Genomic DNA, 18,505 nt, shown 5'->3' with positions numbered 1-18,505 from the left:
GCCACTCGTGTTCTGAGTTTGTCTCTCACTTTTCTGCATCGTCCTCCGTCTGTTCTCTGTCTCTTGTCCGGTCTTAGCGTTGGGTCAATAGTTGACCCGTTATAAAACGATCCCCCATGTGACAAAATAGTGCCAGCGTGCACATGTACGCGTGTGTATGTGCAAGTGTGTACGTACGTCTGTGTGAGACCATGCATCAAACGTATGCATGCCTTTGTACTAGCTGTGTATGTATGGATGTGTATGTATATCGACTTAATATAAGGTACAGTTATGTTAATGAACTGCACATATTTTAATTCTGATTCATATCTTTTTTTTTTCTATGGATATTATCTTCATTCCCTTTTCCCGATTTTAGTTTTTTTTTATGTACAACTGCCATTTTTATATTAGTCATAACTAATTTTGTACATAAATATTATACATGTAAGTTGTCATAAGCTTCACCTTTTGAGTACCGTTTACTTTATTTCGTGTTTACTTTATTTCCTCCTCTCTTTGTGTACAGAATTTCTCTGTATGTACGTCAATGTCTTTTCTTTGTGAAAAGGAATTAAAGGTAGACTTGTTGGAGTGTGTAACGTAGCCTAATGTCTTGTACTCTGTGAAAGAATCAACTCCTCCTTTCTCTGCATATTCAAACAGACAAGACCTCAATTGTCAGCCATTGTCCTCATAATGTGAAGATTAAGACATGAATGAAAATGACCGTTTTTAACACGTCTTCGTTACAAGAGCATTACATGAAGGGAGGGGGGTTAGATTACATGGAGAGAAGATGAATGGCAAAGAGGTGTAAGATTACCCCCAAAAAATCATCATAAAAAAAAAAAACATGTATATAGACATTGAAAATGAAATACTTGTACATAAACATTGCCCAGGTATGTAATTAAACGATGGAAAATAAAAGAGACAAACGAACGTATGATGGAGGTGAAGCGTGTCTGGTTCATTTCTGGATTAAGCCTGCAAATAGTCTTTTCTATGTAGACATGGTTAATTGTGGAGAAGGGGGCGGGGGCGCGATTCGCAATTTCGGACTTCGGAAATTCTCGCTGTGTAAGGACTCCAGGGTAACCAGTGATCGGAATGACTTTACATGAGTTTACATGAAGGAAGTCAAGTTTTGCGATATCTCGCCGTCACGCGAGCTCGTTTAAATAGTCCAAATATTAGTTGGCCGTCCGAATAATAAACATTTGAAAAAGTCTTAATTCAGCTTGAGCATTTTTTAAAAACTAGTCTAACCCAATACTGGTGTGTAGTTATAATCACAGACAGAGTGTTATAGCCACTAATTCGGTAGTATGAGCCACAAAATTAGTTACATGTTCCAGTGGGTTGCTCTACTGGAAAGCGCAACACGATGGGAAAACAGAACAGGTACGGTTTAATTAAGTGAGGTGGTGTCTTCTTGAAAGCATGATATGCTAACCCTGTCACATCCCTGGTGGTCTAGTGGTTAGGATTCGGCGCTCTCACCGCCGCGGCCCGGGTTCGATTCCCGGTCAGGGAAGGAGTTCTTTTCATTTTTGTACGCGCATTGGTGATGAGCGTCATAGAGCGTCATATTTACCTGTGAAGATAACTAAAACAAAAATAGTTTTCTTGATCGTCTTTGTTTGTTTGCTTGTTTTGTTTTATTTATTTATTTGTTTATTTTTTAAAAGAATTGCTGTAAACGAACGCTTGCTACTCTTGTTTGCGTCTTTGACTCCGGTGTACAACCAGATGACATAATTTAATCCCGTAAACGGTTGGTCTTTATTAGTGTATATTTAGGTACACATAACTGTCATTTACTACGGCTAGAAGTCTAGTCAATTATATCAGCACAGTTTCTATGTCAAAAATTGTTTGGTTCGCCCACTTTCACATTCAATGAATGTTTCCTACTCGCACAATTCTTTCTCGATCTAATCCAGTTGGCTCATTATATGATTATTGATGTTTTGGGAACACGAAAGCAAGTGACAGAATTCGTTCTTTAGGTGGCTTGTGAAAAGAGAAAATGAAGCATGATTTATTTGTTTTAAAACTGAATCGTGTTGTGCAACTACAAAAACGGTTACCTCCTTCGAGCCGGATTCGAACCAGCGACCTAAGGATGTCAGTGTCACAGGCCTCTACAGTCCTCCGCTCTACCAACTGAGCTATCGAAGGGGCTGAGAGCGCTTGTGGCAATCGCTGTATTTTTTTCCTCCGCGTATGGCTGTGCGATTGAAATCCTACCTAATGCAATAGACATCCCTTGAAAGCAGTTCGAAACCATTGAGTTCGGCGAGTCTGACGCATGGAAGTATTTCTAGGGCAGGTCTAATAAGAGTGTTACTGACGCTGCATATAAGCAAGACTATGCTTAAAAAACCGCGGATGTCGCAAAATTCAAGACGTTTCTGAGTTCCATGAACATTCATGACGCCATAAAGCGTCATTAAGCCTATATTTGAAATGTCCCACGCCTCTTTTCAGTATACTTATGCACGAAAAGTCTCTAAAAGCTTTCAAGTGCTTTATTAGCACTGGATTTATTTTCACTCTATCGCGGAACGTGCTGATTCTACAGGAAGAACAAGTAGACGCGGATAATACAACGAAGTTTATCACTACTGGTAAAAACTTTTTTGTATGACCGTATTACGAATATGTACATTATTTGAGCAAACGCAATTACTGGATAAATATGAGAAGCATAGTAACTGTTAGCCTCTTGGTTGTAGAAACCACAAGTCTCTAAAATCAATCCAATAGCATGCCGAGTTCCACCTTTTAACAACCAATCAAGTTCTGAACCCATCTTCGTCAGTCCAATGAAATTGCGAGGTCAATTACTCATACACCAATCACTGCACGTAGTCCATTTTTGTCCATCTTTCAGCACAATCCCATCCAATTAAATCATTGCCCGTAGTTCCGCCCGCTTAACGTTAAGTGTATGAACTTTTGAAAGCTGTATGCAAGCCATCACGCCGCTGACGGACGATAGCACCAGCACAACGTATACCAGAGAAAAATACGTATGTCATTTATATTTTGCAAATGAAATGGCTTAGTTTTTTTTTTTTATTTCAAGAATAGCAAGACTGGCTCCATAAGATTAGAATCTGATTGCATTAGCTGTCAGAATTCAGTAAACTGGATAGATTAGGTAACGTTAACTAGCTAGCCGGCTAATTTGGCTTTGACGATTAGTGAACACAGATTTATGAGGTGATAAACATTCAGCTATTTCATTGATGTGTGAACATTAATATGGTATAATTACAGTAACTATATATCTGTAATGTAAAAAGCATTTTCTGGCGTAGTCTGACTTTGTGTAACTTTAAAGGTGAGCAAACGTTTTAAAATCTCGTGATATGTTAGCCTGTTAATGTCAGTTTTAGAGTTAGTATTAAATATACACACATATATTTATACTTATCTCATAGTGTATCTCAGTTCATGGGACATGGCAATGGTCTGTAAGCAGTGGGGCTTTATGTAAATTTTATTGTATGTCTCCTGTCTGCTTATTAGCTAGGCTGCTATAACGTTAACGTTAAATATGTCATATGTCATAAAATGTAACTGTTAAAACCGTGTTGCTGGGCTACGGTGACAGCGTAACACGTTCTGCGTTGTTTCAGGCAACAGTATGGCTTCAACCAAGCCGCACAAAGACATAAGCAATGCAGAATGGCTTGTGCATCTCCAGAGTTTTGCCTGAACAGGAGTTTGGCGATCAAGGGAGGCGAATGAACCTGCTCCCCGACAAAAGAGATGGCATGAGCTGTATCATAAGGTAAATTATGCCGCTAGCTGGTTCATGGTTGAACTAATAAACTTGTGTGATAATACATTGAGCTATTTCATTTATGTGTATGGGTAAGTAATTAATACCTGTATGCGATGTTAAATGCAATGTAATACTGATATAATTATGTTGATTTATGGCTGTTCTGAGATAACGTGGACAACAGTTCATAGCTATACTTTATGGTTACAGAAGGAAAGGTGCCCCTCTACAACTGAGAGAGCAGACTACCCTTTTGAAGGAATCTCAGAAGTGTATTTGTGGATTTCACGGGGTAACTTCAATTAGCCTTTTTTTGAAGTTGCATAAATAGATAGATGTGTTTGCAATATCAGTGTGTCGTTATATCAAAAATCACATAGGAAGACTGTACAATATTATACATCTGGTGTATCTCTGCATGTATCACAGGGTCATCCACCAGCCAAAGTGGATGCATCACAAAGCACCTCTGGCCAGAGCACACCCTCCACCAGTGATGTGTCAAGTCCTGCAAAGAGGGTCAAACTGACATTGTCAATGGTCAGCAGACCTTACTATTGCAAGTATCCCAGCAGACATTGAAACATCTCAACCTTGTCCTATAGCGGTACAGGTTTTGTGTGTATCACTGACTATGACAAACTTTTTTTGTCAGTTTGAAAAGTCAAGGTTAGGAGGCTCACGTGTGGCAGCAGCAAAACCCAATCTGAGCATCCAAAGGAAAACCTTCTAGGTTAATATGAAAGACTTCATGACATCAGTTTATTTCATTAAAATTTTACACGACCCCTTAATAGATTAATCAGTACCGTTTTGACTCCACAGACACTAGAGGTCCCCAGTTCAGCCGCAGCCTTGTGCCCACCCTCTGACCCTCTTCCTCCTCCATTTCCCAAACCTCACGGGCCTGTCATCCAGCCCTCCTCGTCCCTCTCCCTTCCTCCAGCTCAGACATCACACGGCATCGAAGAAACAGCACCACCGTCGTTCGTTTCGGAGTTTGCTGTTCTGAGGAGCCCAGATGCGATCTCAATTCTTCATGATTGTAGAAGAATATGGCAGCTAATCCTGAGCAACGGAACAGCGATTTATGAAACAACCCTTCAGGTAGTTGAGGTAAACCAGAGGACCCTTAGAACGTGGCACAATGAACGTTTAAAGGGTCAGGAGGTCTCGGTGCTGTTGCAAGGACCAGTGACACTGGATGGTCTGCTTCCAGTACGAATACAGCCTGTTGTGTCTCCACAATGTAGCCACCAGTTGCACCAGATGCCACCAAATACAGCTGGACAGGCAAAGACACAGTTTAGAAAGATCCAGCCCTCAGCTGCCTGTACATCTGGCATAGCCTGTACCTCAGTTGAGCCATCAGCCCTACACCCTCAGCATTTATCCACATTCAGTGACTAAAGAGCAGTTGTTAGATGTGCTTTCCATATTATGAATATGTATATTATTTGAGCAAACGCAGTTACTAAAGATGAACAGGGGGGAAGCATAGTAACTGTCAGCTCTTGATTCTAGCAAGAACAGTCTCAGTGGACTACGTTCTAAAATGGAAAGCGATTTTAAAAAAACGGAGAGGTTCCTGATGTCAGAACGCCTCGGGCGTCTATCCGGCGTTTTTCAAAGTAGAGGTCATGAGACCCAAGTGGGTCGTGGGGAGTGGCCCGGGGACTCAGGGCAAGGAAGCAGAAATTATTCATTTTGTTATGCTAAATTAAAACGTGTAACACGTTCAAAGTCCCAGGTCACTGCAGGCAGTTGCCAACGAGGCAAGAGGGTGCTTCTTAGAGAACCAAAACCGAGTTTCAAGACAATAAATAAATAACAGTAAGACACAAACAGCTCTTGAGCCCACATGCCTACAGACTAGTTTTTGCATTGTTGACATTATTGAGAGCGCTGTTATTTGTAGGCCCAGTTCGCTTGCTGTGGAGAATTTCCCAATAAAGGATTCGACCAAACACAACGATTGCATCTCATTTATCATCCGTACCCAAAAACAAACAAACAGACAAAAACGACGTCACATTTTAGCGAATCAAGGCACTATAACGGGAGTGTAAAAGACGTTTTGAAAAGACGTTTGCTCCCAATCAACTTCAGACTGACAAAACAAAAAAACAGATTTTCTTTCATAAAGTTGCTAAAACAAAATCTGATGAATCTTGAACAGATGTTATTGTGGTTCTTACTGTTTCTGAGCCTTGGTTTGCCCTTATTTCATTTTTTAGCTGTATATTTGCAACAGTTTGTTTTGGTTTTCAGAGCTGATTTTTATTGTTGAGTGTTTCATATGCAGTGTAACTGTACTTATTTTTTGAGTTTGGCTTGTTTTGTCTTCTGTTTGTGTTAGTTGTTTTCGAAACAGTATCATTTTAAATATTGTTTGTTTTAATTGACTCTTAGTGCTGTCTAGTGGATCCCAGGAAGACTAGCTACCACTTTGTGGAAGCTAATGGTGATCCCAATAAAGAATAAAGAGTTGTTAAAATATTTTATTTTTAAAAATTAAAGTATGACACAATTTTCCTTTTTGTTGTCATCATATTTTTATTACCTGTGTACACATTTGAAAGATGTAACTACAGTTATTTTGACTGTGTCCTCCCTTATACATAAACTTAATTATGATGATCTTGATCATCTCATTAGAGTTATAGTTTTAATATTATCCCTCATTAAAATTACCTGCCCACTTTCCATAAGATAAATCTTTTTGTATATTCTCTGTATGTATGTAAAAATTTTTTTTAACACAACAGTGGAACACAAATACTATTTGTAGTAGCAGAGAAATAATACTTGAAATGTTATAATGGTTCAACAGCCCAGGATTGACAGGGTATTCTGTCTATTGATGTTCCTGTGTTTTTAGTTAAAGATTACAGTTTATTGTTACAATGCAGAGCAAATTGCCTTTGCACATGACCAAGTGAAAGTGAATTTGAAAGTGTCTGGTCCCACTAGCCATTCATGGACATGAGGAAGTCTATAAAATGTTAACAACCTTGACTTACTCATGCCGTTCCTCTGCTGGACTATATCACCTTACATCAGCACATGAAAGAATATCCTTGTATACACATGAATCTATAAACTGTTTGATAGAACAGGTCATGTTATCTTAAGAGGTTTATGGATAGAATTTTACCCTTTTTGATTTAATATGTTTACTCTTCTAAAGAACTTTAAAACTTAATCTCTGTGTTATCTAACAACAATAAGGAACTGGGAGGGAAATTCTTCTGTTCTTTTACATGTTGCTCTGAGAAGCCAGTAAGAGCTTTGGAATCTTGTGTTACAATGAGATTCTGTAGTGTCTCCTGGGTCTGACAGAAATGAATGAATCTGTTCCATCAGTCTATTCATAATGAGTGATTAAATGCTGTACGCTATTCTTTCTGAAGGTTTGAAACTCCTCAGAAGTGAGCACATACCCGTAATCACAAACAGGGACTCCTGAGGGTCTCTGAGATGGTTGGGGTGCTATCTAAATGCAGATCATATCAGGCCACTTTAAGGCAGCTGGAACAGAATCACAGACAAACCGAATCATAATGGACAGATTCTCTATAATGCATCTGTCCCGGCCGTGTCCCATCACTTTTAAAACAGAACCCTGTTATGTCAACACTTTCCTATTTTTTGCAACAATAGGCTTGTCAGGGTTTCAATGATCTCATTTTGCAAATTATTGGAGGTATATTTTGCATTCTGGGGTATGCTATTTGATATTTCTCGAAGTTTGGCATCTTTCGTGACTGTGTACTCAACACTCACAAAGACACATCATTTGGGCCAGTACCAGATGAGTCAGGGGCAGTGCGTGGTTTGGGGATCAGAAATCAATGCATGACGTTTATGGCTTTCTTAGGCCATGCACAAACATGCACTCAAATCAGAGCAAGCTAGCAAACTGAGCTAAAAACCTACCTTGCCACTCAGCTAGTATGTATCTACAGCTTCATATTCGTGAAATCTAATAAAAACTGAAGTGATTGCAAAAATCTAAACTGAAATGATTCAAATAAAACCAATGAACCAAAAGATGTATTATCACAAGATCAGAGTATGCTAGAATTAACTCGCCTTCTCCTTGTGTAATCAAGCTAGCTATTTCAGAAGGACTTGACAAGTGACAAGTTCGCAACCACAATTCCAGTGACTAAAGTGATTGACTTGTTTTTGAGTTTTATGCTGCCCAACCAGCCAATCAGAGACTAGTGGGAAAGCAATTTGAAGAATGGTATTATATAATTGGTTACCAGACGTTTTACGTTTTAAAGGAAAATGAAAATGAAACTTTTTGGCTGAAGCCCGACTTAGCATTCTTGTCCCTGTGGTGTGTTTCCAGTAGTTTTTCCTCAGCAGAGAATGTATAAGTCTCATGATGTCTTTATAATTTAACAGGATGTTCTGTTTCGTCAGGAGGAATATAGATGACTGCTACGTTGCAGATTAAAGAGCCTTTGCATATTGGGGCTTTTTGTGTCAGAGACAAGGGTGGAAAGAGGGCTGTGGTGAATTCGAAAGTTGCTTGCCCTGTTAGCCTCTCACAAGGATCAAAGTCTTCAAGAAGTGAACAAGGTTGATATGTACCACGTGTTACCAAATTTTATTGAATCCATTTGCCAACAACAAAAAGCTCTGTCAAACATGACGTTATCTAAAGAGACTGATGGACAAGATTTTACCCTTTGTGTGTTATTATGTTTGCTTCTTCCATAATGTGTAAGGAGTTAGTCTCTGCATTATCTTACAATAATAGGGAACTAGATTGTTATTTAACTACTTTTTTTTTTTTTTTTTTTTGTAGAAGTAACAACTAAGAGCATAGTCAGGTTTCATAAAAGTTGTTTCAGTTTTTCTGCTATCATTTATCTAGCTAAGACTTTTGCAGTCTTGCAGTCTGCAGTCTTTTTAAATGGATGAGTACACATGAACATGGTGTTGGCTGAATTACTAGAGAAAAATTTCTTGCATGATTACGTTTTTTCTTTTTTCACTCAGCCTTAATCTGTATTACTTCACATTATCATCGTTAGGTTTGATTGAAAACCAAATTAGCTTTCTTACTGTTAGCAATTTAAATTGAAAAGAGTGGACTACAAGAACACAGTAAAGCAGCTAGTGGTTCTTGATAGGATACTCTATGAGACAACTGCAGAAGTTGAATGAGGAGTGTAAATACAATGAGGAAATAATAAAAAACAATTACTCATCTTCAGTACTCATCTTACACATGCACACTATACTTTATAGAACGGCTTTGCACTTTGAACTACAGAATACTTGAAGTAAAGCACTGATGCAAAATGATTTATCCGTCTATGTCGTCATCTGTTTTGTTGTCATGTTAATGTGGAGTATATTTCCACTCAATACCGCTTGATACATGTTTGCATTTCTTCTCCTTTTTGTTGGGTTGGCAATGGAAAATAATGCCCGTCTGGATTGTTCTGTATTTCTTTGAGTATGTTTCTTTCAGGTAAACCTTTTTTAAGGCTGAAGATAAACACCAGAGCACGATGATCAGAGCATCATGATGTCAGAGGGTAAAGTGAACTGTTTCCCATATAAGTAGTGATTACAATGTTTATGCCCCAAGACCCAACCTAAATGGAATCAGCTGGAATCAACAATCTGGATGCAAAAAGCAGTAGGCCACTTTGTTCCATCTGTGGGGCAAGCATCAACAGCATCGAGAAACAACAGTAAGCTAGAGCTCCCATGCTCCTCTTTGTCTTGAAGGATGCCTTCTCCTAAAGAATGTCTCTTAGCTCTTTTTCACTAGGATGGTGCTGGTGACCGTGCCCGTGCCGGTGCGGAGCCAGTGCTGACTTGGTGCCTTCTGAGAGCCGGCCCGCATTTTTACAGGTTTGGGAACCGAAAGTTTGGGTAATTTCCTTGGGGGAAAAAAATAATGTCGGACAGAACGCATCTGCTTGCTTTTTATAAATTTACTTTTATGCTAAGCTTCCACACTGCGAAACACCTCACGAATGTTGCCCCAAAACTTTTGGCTTTGGTTGCGAAATTCACGAAAATAGTGAGCCTGTCACCTAGCGCAAAAATTGAAATGAGTGCTCAAACAAAGCTCTACAGTGGTCTATTTGCACCAGCCAGAGCCCAGAGAGAGAGTTTTTTTTTCTATCGCTCTGGGTCCAACTACGTTCATTTAAAATGTAAACAACAGCCCGTGTTGATGTAGACACAAATGGTTGCCCATATATCTTTTAATGATATACATATTTTCATGCTACATATGGCCTTCAGCCTACCCCTATCTTGGTCAGACTTTTTTTGTTACTCCGGCCTCTCTAGAGAACGTCACGTACCAAACACATCAAACGCTCGCATGGTATTTATTGGCATAGCCACTGACGTCAGCTGTTCCATCTTTTGCTTTTGTTCAGTTGTCATGAAAGCGAATACAAGTTGATACACTTTTTGGGACAAATGACCCTGTTGATACCATGCTTGTGCCCACAGTGCCAACGAAACGTGACCAGAACAAGTGATACTATCTTAAGCCTACTACAAAAAAAAATGTATTGCCTCTGAAATAGAAGTGCCTTCTGGTAAACTGCCATATCAAATCTTTCAGAGGTATCCACTCTGTTTTGACTGAGTGCCAGATACGGACAATTGAGGCAGTCGGCAAATACAAACCAATCATCAATATAATGCATGACATCAAAGATTTAAAGCAATGTATCTTTTGCATCAAGAAGGAGGCAGTAATAACATTCAGAATTGCTAATATTAAGTCTAATTTAATGTGATTTAACCTATACATCTATTACATCTTTAATCTATTATTTCACTCCACAACAGAAATGAAACCTTCCTGGAAATATAATGTTTAACATTATCTGCAGCACTGTTACCAGTTAGTTATGACAATATTTTTATTACTAGTAGAGGCCATTTCCTTGTTCATTGGTGTAAACAAGCCAGTCAGGATAGTATATATTCTCTGGCAAGAGAGCTGCACTCAGTGCCACATCACCAGCCTACTGTAGAGAGAACATCTGGAATATAGAGGTAAGAGGTAATATAGAGGTTCAAATTGGTCTTTTCTTAAAATAAAACACACTGTCATTCATGCAGTTTGAAAAGCTCTGGTACCTTAAAATACCAGTGTGTGGACTTGAAGGTCCTGATATAATTTTTTTTCTTTCTTTTCCATATGGGCAGATTCACTCAAACTATGAGGACTTTTGTTGTGTTCAGTTTGTTCTGCATTATCCTCGTACGGGGGACGCCAACAGGTGAATAACACAGTCTAACATCTCTCAACATGAATGCAAGCTCTATGATAACCAATTTCATATTGTTTTTACACTTTATATGAGAAAGCACTAATATCTGATGACATTATCACTGTGATATCCCAGAGAGAGTGGGTGAGACCCTTGTGGGAGCAGCTGACACTTCAGAGGGAGTGGTCAAGACTGAAGAGGGAGTGGTTGAGACTGCAGTGGGAGTGGCTGAGACTGAAGAGGGAGTGGCTAAAACTGAAGAGGAGGTTTTAGAGACTGAAGAGGAAGCGGCTGACACTGCATATGAAGTGTTTGATCCTGTTGATGAAGAATATTTAAACACAGTTCTGGGTCAGCACCAGTGTCATCTAACGCTAACATGAATTTCAAAAAAGTCCTTATTTTAGTTTATTCTACCCAGAGTTAAATGGTAGATGGCTTTTTAACGTCTCTAAAATGTTTCTAAAACAATATTTGACTCTTATGAACTATGCTATCTCTTTCTTTTTAGTCAATTTACACTTTAAGTTGATTTACACTTTTATGATTTTTTTTTGTTGTTGTTTTTTAACTAGCTGAAGCACTTGGGTCGCCTTTAGAAACAGTGGAAGATGGAAGTTTGGAAGATGCTGTCCTTCCTCCAGGTAGAATTCCTGAGGCTTCTAACAGCCCATAGAGAAATACCAGAATATCCCAAGGATGCATACATGTCATGTTTCCTCTCTGTGTGTGTTTTTGCAGAAAGTGAAGATCCTGAATACGCAGACATGGATGATGCCGCGGAATGTCAGTAAACATTCTAACATATGGAAGAATAAGAGTAGAAAAACAAAACAGTCAGGAACTCTTCTGTTAGTTTGCTTGTGTCAGATTGTTTCATTATTTCTGCTTTTTAAATTTAAATTATATTTGATCCACATAAGTTGCATAATTAACAATTTATTTGGGATGCTGCTTCAGTGGAAATGATCGTTCCTTTTTGTCTGTTCAGCAAGAGGAGTCTACTGCCCTCCTGGCTGGATTGGATACGGATCCCGCTGTTTCCTGATTGTGAAGAGTGCAAAGGCTTGGAATAGTGCAGAGGTTGTAACTCTAAACCCCTAAAAGAAATAGATAGAGGGTCTTTAAAATATAAACCTTTTCTTAAATAACTAGACAATATTACGGTTAAAGCTGAACTTTTAGTTGTAAACAGAATAATTAAGCTGAATGCTTTACTTGAATGCATAATGCGCACCTAAATAATACCTTCTCTCTTCCCCCCCCCCCCCTCTCTCCTTCCCTTTCTTTCTCTCTCTCTTCTTCTCTCTTGCAGGACCATTGTGTTCAGCAACACGGCAGCTTGGTCTCTGTGCAAAGCCTTCGCGAATACAACTTCCTGCAAAGTGTGCTTCAACTTTCAGGCTATACACAAGCATGGATAGGTGCCTATAAATTCCAGGTGGGAATTTTTTTTTTTGTGGAAGCACTCAGAGAGTATGGTCCTGTATGAAAATGTTCCTTTCAGTGTCTTTTGAAGTACACTTGTGTAGGCAGTTGTAGTGACCTTTAGAAAATACATAAGATGCTGCATGTAGGGAACTCCTTTGTGACCTGGTAACATAAAAAGTGACGACGAATCCTGTTCCTCTCATCCGACTATTTCGTTTTCAAAATTTCTGACAGGCTTATTATACTATCTCATGAGAGCGACACGTAAATGACTCATTGTAGCTAGAGCTACTATATATTCCTCAAAACAAACGTGTAATATCCAGTCTCTTTGTCTAGAATCGATGGAGGTGGATTGACCGAGCGGGGTACTACTACACTAATTGGTACTCCTTAGGCAGTCGGACAAGCTACCCTTGTGGCTATATGACTACAAGTAAGTTCACTTTTTTGACGTTTATGTAAGAGTATTATGTTTTATTCCTGTCACTAAAATTGTTTATTCTTGTTCCTTTAGCGACCGGCTGGAGAAATACCAATTGCGCCACTTCCCTTGTATTTATATGTGCCTTGAAAACTTGTTAGACTCACTTGGAAATGCTCAAGCAGGAGTAAAAACTCTTGTCTTCTTTGACAAATTGATTTCATAATGTGAATTCAAAATTGTATGTGTTTTGTTTACTTGCTCTGCTTTTACACATAATAAACATTTTTTTCCCATTATCCGTAGCGTTGTGGAATAATTTTCTCCGAGTGAAATGGCAGTGACATCATAGGTGGCACATCACTTATTAAGATATTTTGTTAAAGCATGACCTACTTTCCTTTTTGTTGTCATCATATTTTTATTACCTGTGTATACATTTGAAAGATGTAACTACAGTTATTTTGATTGTCCCCCCTTATACATAAACTTGATTATTATGATCTTGATCATCTAATTAGAGTTATAGTTTTAATGTTATCCCTCATTACGATTACCTCACCACTTTCTATAAAATAAATATTTTTGTATATTCCCTGTATGTATGTAATATTTTATTTTTTTTCTTTTGGTCTTGTTTTGTTTTTTAACACAACAGTGGGACACAAATGACATTTGTAGTAGCAGAGAAATAATATTTGAAATGTCACAATGTTTTAACAGCCCAGGATTGACAAGGTTATTCTGTCCAATGATGTTGCTATGTTTTTAGTTAAAGATTACAGTTTGTTGTTACAATGCGGAGCAAATTGCCCCAGCACATGACCAAGTGAACGTGAATTTGAAAGTGTCTGGTCCCACTTGCCATTCATGGACATGAGAAAGTCTATAAAACGTGAACAACCTTAACTGACTCATGCCACTCCTCTGCTAGACTATATCACCTTACATCAGCACATGAAAGAATATCCTTGCATACACATGAATCTATAAACCGTTCGATAGAACAGGACATGTTATCTTAAGAGGTTTATGGATAGAATTTTACCCTCTGTGATTTAATATGTTTACTCTTCTAAAGAACCTTAAAACTTAATCTCTGTGTTATCTAACAACAATAAAGAACTCATTTAAATGGGAGGGGAATTCTTCTGTTCTTTTACATGTTGTTCTGAGATACCAGTGAGAGCTTTGGAATCTTGTGTCACAATGAGATTCTGTAGTGTCTCCTGGGTCTGACAGAAATGAATGAATCTGTTCCATCAGTCTATTCATAATGAGTGATTAAATGCTACACAATGTTCTTTCTGAGGGCTTGAAACTCCTCAGAAGTGAGCACATACCCGTAATCCCAAACAGGCACTCCTGTATGAGAGAACAGGGTCTCTGAGATGGTTGGGGTGCTATCTAAATGCAGATCATATCAGGCCACTTTAAGGCAGCTGGAACAGAATCACAGACAAACCGAATCATAATTGACAGATTCTCTATAATGCCTCTGTCCCGACCGTGTCCCATCACTTTTAAAACAGAACCCTGTTGTGTCAACACTTTCATATTTCTTGCTACAGTAGGCTTTCAATTTCAATTTTCAGGGTTTCAATTATCTCATTTTGCGGATTATTAGATGTATATTTTGCATTCTGGGGTATGCTATTTGATATTTCTCGAAGTTTGGCATCGTTCGTGACTGTGTACTCAACACTCACAAAGACACATCATTTGGGCCAGTACCAGATGAGTCAAGGGCAGTGCGTGGTTTGGGGATCAGAAATCAATGCATGACGTTTACGGCTTTCTTAGGCTATGCACAAACATGCACTCAAATCAGAGCAAGCTAGCTAACCGAGCTAAAAACCTACCTAGCCAGCTAGTACGTATCTACAGCTTCATATAATCGAGAAATCTAATAAAAACTGAAACGATTGCAAAAATCCTGTGGTGTGTTTCCAGTAGTTTTTCCTCAGTAGAGAATGTATAAGTCTCATAATGTCTTTATAATTTAACAGGAGGTTCTGTTTCGTCAGGAGGAATATAGATGACTGCTACATTGCAGATTAAAGAGCCTTAGCATATTGGGGCTTTTTGTGTCAGAGACAAGGGTGGAAAGAAGGTTGTGGTGAATTTCGAAAGTTGCTTGTCCTGTTAGCCTCTCACAAGGATCTAAGTCTTCAAGAAGTGAACAAGGTTGATGACAGCCACATCTGTTATGTACCACGTGTTACCAAAATTTATTGGTTCCATTTGCCAACAACAAAAAGTTCTGTCAAACATGACGTTATCTAAAGAGACTGATGGACAGGATTTTACCCTTTGTGCTTTATTATGTTTGCTTCTTCCATAATGTGTAAGGAGTTAGTCTCTGCATTATCTTACAATAATAAGGAACTAGATTGTTATTGAACTACTATTAATCAGCATAGTCAGGTTTCATAAAAGTTGTTTCTGATTTTCTGCTATCATTTATCTAGCTAAGACTTTGCAGTCTTTTTAAATGGATGAGTACACATGAACATGTTGTTGACTGAATTACTAGAGAAAATGTTCTTGCATGATTACGTTTTTTTTTTTTTCCCACTCAGCCTTAATCTGCATTACTTCACATTATCATCATTAGGTTTGACTGAAAACCAAATTCGATTTCTTACTGTTAGCAATTTAAATTGAAAAGAGTGGACTACAAGAACACGGTGAAGGAGCCTGTGGTTCTTGATAGGACACTTTATGAGACAACTGCAGAAGTTGAATGAGGAGTGTAAATACAATGAGGAAATAATAAAAAAAAAATTACTCATCTTCAGTACTCATCTTAAACATGCACACTATACTTTATAGAACGGCTTTGCACTTTGAACTACAGAATACTTGAAGTAAAGCACTGATGCAAAATGATTTATCCGTCTATGTCATCATTTGTTTTGTTGTCATGTTAATGTGGAGTATATTTCCACTCAATACCACTTGATACATGTTTGCATTTCTTCCCCTTTTTGTTGGGTTGGCAATGGAAAATAATGCCCGTCTGGATTGTTCTGTATTTCTTTGAGTACTTTTTTTTTTTTCAGGTAAACCTTTTTTAAGGCTAAAGGTAAACACCAGAGCATGATGGTCAAAGGTCAGAGGTCAGAGGGTAAAGTGAACTGTTTCCCATATAAGTAGTGATTACAATGTTTGTGCTCCAAGACCCAACCTAAATGGAATCAGCTGGAATCAACAATCTGGATGCAAAAAGCAATAGGCCACTTTGTTCCATCTGTGGGGCAAGCATCAACAGCATCGAGAAACAACAATAAGCTAGAGCTCCCATGCTCCTCTTTGTCTTGAAGGATGCCTTCTCCTAAAGAATGTCTCTTAGCTCTTTTCCACTAGGACGGTGCTGGTGACCGTGCCCGTGCTGGTGCGGAGCAAGTGCTGACTTGGTGCCTTCTGAGAGCCGGCCCGCATTTTTACAGGTTTGGGAACCGAAAGTTTGGGTAATTTCCTTGGGGGAAAAAAATAATGTCAGACAGAACGCATCTGCTTGCTTTTTATAAATTTACTTTTATGCTAGGCTTCCACACTGCGAAACACCTCACGAATGTTGCCCCAAAACTTTTGGCTTTGGTTGCGAAATTCACGAAAGTAGTGAGCCTGTCACCTAGCTCAAAAATTGAAATGAGTGCTCAAACAAAGCTCTACAGTGGTCTATTTGCACCAGCCAGAGCCGAGAGAGAGAGTATTTTTTCTATCGCTCTGGGTCCAACTATGTTCATTTAAAATGTAAACAACAGCCCGGGTTGATGTAGACACAAATGGTTGCCCATATATCTTTTAATGATATACATATTTTCATGCTACATATGGCCTTCAGCCTACCGCTATCTTGGTCAGACTTTTTTTGTTACTCCGGCCTCTCTAGAGAACGTCACGTACCAAACACATCAAACGCTCGCGTGGTTTTTATTGGCATAGCCACTGACGTCAGCTGTTCCATCTTTTGCTTTTGTTCAGTTGTCATGAAAGTGAATACAAGTTGATACACTTTTTGGGACAAATGACCCTGTTGATACCATGCTTGTGCCCACAGTGCCAACGAAACGTGACCAGAACAAGTGATACTATCTTAAGCCTACTACAAAAAAAATGTATTGCCTCTGAAATAGAAGTGCCCTCTGGTAAACTGCCATATCAAATCTTTCAGAGGTATCCACTCTGTTTTGACTGAGTGCCAGATACGGACAATTGAGGCAGTCAGCAAATACAAACCAATCCTCAATATAATGCATGACATCAAAGATTTAAAGCAATGTATCTTTAGCATCAAGAAGGAGGCAGTAATAACATTAAAAATTGCTAATATTAAGTCTAATTTAATGTGATATTAACCTATACATCTATTACATCTTTAACCTGTTATTTCACTCCACAACAGAAATGAAACCTTCCTGGAAATATACTGTTTAACATTATCTGCAACACTGTTATCAGTTAGTTATGACAATATTTTTATTACTAGTAGAGGCCATTTCCTTGTTCATTGCTGTAAACAAGCCAGTCAAGATAGTATATATTCTCTGGCAAGAGAACTGCACTCAGTACTACATCACCAGCCTACTGTAGAGAGAGCGTCTGGAATATAGAGGTAAGGATTCAGTCTCGGGATCTTTGTGGCTCTGGTTATGTGAAGCTGTTTTTACTGGACTTAGATTTTTGAGTTCCCTTCATGTCTTTTGGCCACCTACAATCAAAATCAGAGAGCTGAGTAGCATGCTATAATTTATAGTTTAAATTCTCATTGTTCAAATTGTTCATGCTTTTAAATTGTTCCTCTCTTATAAGAAAACAGACTGTCATTCATGCGAGTTGAAGAGCTTTGGTACCTTAAAATACCAGTGTGTGGACTTGAAGGTCCTGATATAATTTTTTCTTCTTTCATTTCCATATGGGCAGATTCACTCAAACTATGAGGGCTTTTGTTGTGTTCAGTTTGTTCTGCGTTATCCTCGTACGGGGGACGCCAACAGGTGAATAACACAATCTAACATCTCTCAGCTCTTAGACAACCAGTTTCATATTGTTTTGCAATTTATACGGGAAAGTAGTAATATCTGATGACATTATCACTGTGATATCCCAGAGAGAGTGGGTGAGACCCTAGTGGGAGTGGCTGACCCTTCAGAGGGAGTGGTTAAGACTGAAGAGGGAGTGGGTGAGACTGCAGTAGGAGTGGCTGAGACTGAAGAGGGAGTGGCTAGAACTGAAGAGGAGGTGTTAGAGACTGAACAGGAAGTGACTGATACCGCACATGAAGTGTTTGATCCTGTTGATGAGGAATATTTAAACATAGTTCCAGGTCAGCACCAATGTCATCTAACACTAACATGAAATTCAAAAAAGTCCTTATTTTAGTGTGTTTTACCCGGAGTTAAATGGTAGATGGCTTTTTAACATCTCTAAAATGTTTCTAAAACAATATTTGACTCTTATGAACTATGCTATCTCTTTCTTTTTAGTCAATTTACACTTTAAGTTGATTTACACTTTTATGATTTTTTTTTGTTTTTAACCAGCTGAAGCACTGGGGTCGCCTTTAGAAACAGTGGAAGATGGAAGTTT

At 38.6% G+C, this 18,505-nt stretch overlaps 2 non-coding genes across 2 annotated transcripts; one reads left to right on the top strand and one right to left on the bottom strand.

The window, feature by feature from the left end:
- The first annotated feature begins 1,450 nt into the window (after positions 1–1,450).
- On the top strand, positions 1,451–1,522 carry trnae-cuc (transfer RNA glutamic acid (anticodon CUC)). Its single transcript has one exon. It is a non-coding gene; the product is annotated as a tRNA-Glu (tRNA).
- Positions 1,523–2,079: 557 nt separating this feature from the next.
- On the bottom strand, positions 2,080–2,169 carry trnay-gua (transfer RNA tyrosine (anticodon GUA)). Its single transcript is given in 2 exon segments — positions 2,080–2,115; positions 2,133–2,169. It is a non-coding gene; the product is annotated as a tRNA-Tyr (tRNA).
- Between the last annotated feature and the right edge of the window lie 16,336 nt (positions 2,170–18,505).

This window comes from Chanos chanos, chromosome 11 (assembly GCF_902362185.1).
Source record: "Chanos chanos chromosome 11, fChaCha1.1, whole genome shotgun sequence".
Classification (NCBI taxonomy): domain Eukaryota; kingdom Metazoa; phylum Chordata; class Actinopteri; order Gonorynchiformes; family Chanidae; genus Chanos; species Chanos chanos.
The sequence above is the reverse complement of the archived record's forward strand: the minus strand, read 5'-3'. Positions and strand labels throughout refer to the sequence as shown.